Raw genomic sequence first — 5,000 nt, forward strand, 5'->3', positions numbered from 1 at the left:
AACGTGCCGGCCCACCGAGACACTCACTCAAGAGCACCCTGGTAGGATTGCAACGGGGTCCGCCTCGGGACGCACGAGCACGCACGAGGCGCGTCGCACGCCTTCAGCTCGCCCCACCGGCAGGACGTCCCACGATACATGCCAGTTAAACACCGACGGGCGGTGAACCAACAGCGTGGGACACAAATCCAACTACGAGCTTTTTAACCGCAACAACTTTAATATACGCTATTGGAGCTGGAATTACCGCGGCTGCTGGCACCAGACTTGCCCTCCAATAGATACTCGTTAAAGGATTTAAAGTGTACTCATTCCGATTACGGGGCCTCGGATGAGTCCCGTATCGTTATTTTTCGTCACTACCTCCCCGTGCCGGGAGTGGGTAATTTGCGCGCCTGCTGCCTTCCTTGGATGTGGTAGCCGTTACTCAGGCTCCCTCTCCGGAATCGAACCCTGATTCCCCGTTACCCGTTACAACCATGGTAGGCGCAGAACCTACCATCGACAGTTGATAAGGCAGACATTTGAAAGATGCGTCGCCGGTACGAGGACCGTGCGATCAGCCCAAAGTTATTCAGAGTCACCAAGGCAAACGGACCGGACGAGCCGACCGATTGGTTTTGATCTAATAAAAGCGTCCCTTCCATCTCTGGTCGGGACTCTGTTTGCATGTATTAGCTCTAGAATTACCACAGTTATCCAAGTAACGTGGGTACGATCTAAGGAACCATAACTGATTTAATGAGCCATTCGCGGTTTCACCTTAATGCGGCTTGTACTGAGACATGCATGGCTTAATCTTTGAGACAAGCATATGACTACTGGCAGGATCAACCAGGGAGCTGCGTCAACTAGAGCTGAGCAGCCGGCCGCCCGGGAGTGTGTCCCGGGGGCCCGCGCGAACACGCAAGCGTCCGCTCAATTATTCTGCAAACAGGAGGAGGCTGAGCTCCCCTGCACAATACACCTCGAAACCCTCTCAGGTCCCGGCGGCGCGCAGCGCCGTCCTAAGTACTTGGTCGGGTTCGAGAGTGGCGCAATCGCCCGGAGTTTGGCGAGTAGACGCTTTAGGTGCGACCACCCGTGCTCCCAACTGAGCTTGCCGCTGCCGACAGAGGCCCGGGAGCGTGCTGTCGTGGCATTGCCGGCGGGAGACAACACGCGCCACCTACGGTGGCCGGCAGCTCCAACGCCAGCGCCACAGAAGGACAAAAGCCCCACTTGGGTGCCGAAGCGAACTCTCCCAGCACAGCGCACGCGCCAACACGTCCGCACAGCTGCGATACAATCCACCTGCGAGAACCGCAGAGGCGACCGAGCAGCAGACGGCGTCGCGGCGCCGAGCGCCGGGCGGCGGCGCATCCTCAGCGCACACAGTCCTCAATCGGACCAGCACACTGCAGATGTCCACCGCGCTTCGCACCGGGCCCGCGAGGACCTACTTTGGCCGCACGGCGCCGCGTGCAGGGTGTGCCGGCGCGCAGCTGCGCCGCCTGCCGCCTCCGTCGGCCGGCGCGCCTGCCACTGGCCGCCCCCACCAGCCGGCTGTAGCGCGTGCGCCCACGCACCGCGCGGCCAGCACGCCGGGAGGCCCCCCCTCACCGGCCGGGGACGGTCCCACCCAGCCACCGCCGCGTATCGCTTCACACCCACATGCCATTCACGTTCGTGGGCATGGTGGGTATCGCTGAAACAACCGGTTGGTAGCTCAACCGATCGTCGCCATCACTGATTCACCTCTAGCGAGAACAACCGCACCACAACGGTTTACCAGTTGTTCATTTGCGTAACGTCACCAGCAAACGTAGACGTCCATCGCCATTTGCAAATTCAACGATTGTTGCATGCCTGTGTCAGGTGTCACGACACACTATGTCTGCCCACATACACGCAACAACATGTGCACGCTTCGCGAACACGTGGAAGGTGGCCCCCGTACGTATGCGATGTCCATTGCGCGAACGACTGTCAACCGGCCTCTGTCGCATGTCGCAGATGTGGAACGCAGTGCACCATGCTATCACGGTGTGTGAGAGGAGACGACTACGTCTGACAACACGCGCCACTACATCAACAGACGGCTCATGCTGATCGCCATCCACGGCATACCATACTGCAATCCAGCTCTTATAGGGAGACGACACGTAGCTGAGTGCACAATATTTGGACCGTATGGTTCGCCGTTGTTGGCGCAGTCGTGGTACGGTCACACATGTACCACGATGTATCATTCAGTACATGAGGACCAATGTGCAGTACAGTGTGTGATTTGGACGTACAACATCAGCGGACAGTTGACACAAGCCGTACCACAACGTAGGCTGTGCTTCGCCATGCGAATGCCAATGAACAACTGCGAAGGGCATTGAGCATGTACGTCCTACTGCCATCCGCATTACAGTGTATAGCTGCAAGGTGTTTCACATGAAGCGATACTCTGGGGACCGGGCAGTGCGAGTAGCAAACTATATTGCGGGGGTTGCAGTTAGGCAACACTACACTAATTTAACGCGTCGTATGACAATTACAGAGCAGGTTAAGGCCCAACGTGTGTTGGGTTAAGGCCCAACGTGTGTTGGGTTAAGGCCCAACGTGTGTTGGGTTAAGGCCCAACGTGTGTTGGGTTAAGGCCCAACGTGTGTTGGGTTAAGGCCCAACGTGTGTTGGGTTAAGGCCCAACGTGTGTTGGGTTAAGGCCCAACGTGTGTTGGGTTAAGGCCCAACGTGTGTTGGGTTAAGGCCCAACGTGTGTTGGGTTAAGGCCCAACGTGTGTTGGGTTAAGGCCCAACGTGTGTTGGGTTAAGGCCCAACGTGTGTTGGGTTAAGGCCCAACGTGTGTTGGGTTAAGGCCCAACGTGTGTTGGGTTAAGGCCCAACGTGTGTTGGGTTAAGGCCCAACGTGTGTTGGGTTGAGGCCCAACGTGTGTTGGGTTGAGGCGCAACATAGGTTAGGTTGAGGCGCAACATGGGTTAGGTTAAGGCGCAACATGGGTTAGGTTAAGGCGCAACATGGGTTAGGTTAAGGCGCAACATGGGTTAGGTTAAGGCGCAACATGGGTTAGGTTAAGGCGCAACATGGGTTAGGTTAAGGCGCAACATGGGTTAGGTTAAGGCGCAACATGGGTTAGGTTAAGGCGCAACATGGGTTAGGTTAAGGCGCAACATGGGTTAGGTTAAGGCGCAACATGGGTTAGGTTAAGGCGCAACATGGGTTAGGTTAAGGCGCAACATGGGTTAGGTTAAGGCGCAACATAGGTTAGGTTAAGGCGCAACATGGGTTAGGTTAAGGCGCAACATGGGTTAGGTTAAGGTACAATATGGGTTAGGTTAAGGTACAATATGGGTTAGGTTAAGGTACAATATGGGTTAGGTTAAGGCGCAACACGGGTTAGGTTAAGGTACAACACGGGTTAGGTTAAGGTACAACACGGGTTAGGTTAAGGTACAACACGGGTTAGGTTAAGGTACAACACGGGTTAGGTTAAGGCACAACACGGGTTAGGTTAAGGCACAATACGGGTTAGGTTAAGGCACAACACGGGTTAGGTTAAGGCACAACACGGGTTAGGTTAAGGCACAACACGGGTTAGGTTAAGGCACAATACGGGTTAGGTTAAGGCACAATACGGGTTAGGTTAAGGCACATTACGGGTTAGGTTAAGGCACAATACGGGTTAGGTTAAGGCACAATACGGGTTAGGTTAAGGCACAATACGGGTTAGGTTAAGGCACAATACGGGTTAGGTTAAGGCACAATACGGGTTAGGTTAAGGCACAATACGGGTTAGGTTAAGGCACAATACGGGTTAGGTTAAGGCACAATACGGGTTAGGTTAAGGCACAATACGGGTTAGGTTAAGGCACAATACGGGTTAGGTTAGGGCACAATACGGGTTAGGTTAAGGCACAATACGGGTTAGGTTGAGGCACAATACGGGTTAGGTTAAGGCACAATACGGGTTAGGTTAAGGTACACATTGTTGTAAGGAAAGGTGTTTTGGGGGGGGGGGGCCGGTTTGTTGATTGTGATTATCGTAAGTAAATGACTGCGGCATCATCTGATTTGGCACGTCAGGGTGCACCTTTGGCTCATGACAGGCGGCGCTCTGATTCCATGCTTGTGGCAGACCTGTGTCTTTCATTCCTGCCATTGTTTTTGTGGTGTGACAGGAGGCAGTATTGTGATGTTGGGTGCACCCCTGTGTAGGACATGTGTGGGTGTTGGTGGCTTAGCTGAGCAATGGTGGTTGTCGGAAGGGTGGGATATTCTGTTTTCCGAGTGGACCTCCCGGTCTGGTTATGATAGTGTGGATTGTCTAATGTGGCAGAGAGGATGCACTGGGTGTTGTTCCATGCTGGTGCTTACATATTGTCTGTGTGCCTGTTACAGGCAGAGAGTAGTGCGTGATAAGAGTGTCTGGCTGACGTGTGATTGTGAGCAGAGTCTTTCAGCATGTATACGGACAGTTGTATACATTATCTGTATTCTGATGGCTCTATCTATTACTAATCAGCGCCGTGTATACGTTTAATCCGGTTCCAGTCGAAACTATTGTATCTCTGTACATTAGTGACACGGCGAGCCCGCTATGTAGTTACTCGTCTCGGCAGCTTCCACCGGTGTATGGCAAATGATTATAAGGAATCAGTCTAGTCGTCAATACCGATAGTGTGACGTCACATGTCTGGGGTGGGGGACGCTGCGCCCTTCCGGTGGGTCATGGCCTAGGAAGACTCTTCCCACGCAGGGGGGCTTGGACTGTCATTGACTCTTCCGAGTAATATACTTGCCGTACGTTTTTGCGACTGCGAGTGCAACGCTCACCGGTACCGACATGGATGGAGCGCCTCCTAGCTGCCGCTGAGCATCTGCATTCGTACAGAGAGCAACGCGATCGCGTCTGTAGCTCGTACGTGGTACAGCTCGCAGCTCATGTATATGGACAGCGGGAATGTCGCATATTGGACATAACTCTTCATGAAACGCACGTTATAGGGG

General features: G+C 54.0%; 1 non-coding gene across 1 annotated transcript in view; it reads right to left on the reverse strand.

Annotated features, from left to right (window-relative positions):
- LOC124608884 overlaps nucleotides 1-841 on the reverse strand; it is a 1,910-nt gene extending 1,069 nt beyond the window's left edge. Inside the window, exon 1 of the ribosomal RNA XR_006979437.1 lies at nucleotides 1-841. This exon is cut by the window's left edge and continues 1,069 nt beyond it. This is a non-coding gene — a ribosomal RNA (small subunit ribosomal RNA).
- Nucleotides 842-5,000: the final 4,159 nt, after the last annotated feature.

The sequence above is a fragment of the Schistocerca americana genome, chromosome 3 (genome assembly GCF_021461395.2).
Source record: "Schistocerca americana isolate TAMUIC-IGC-003095 chromosome 3, iqSchAmer2.1, whole genome shotgun sequence".
In the NCBI taxonomy this organism is placed as follows: Eukaryota; Metazoa; Arthropoda; class Insecta; order Orthoptera; family Acrididae; genus Schistocerca; species Schistocerca americana.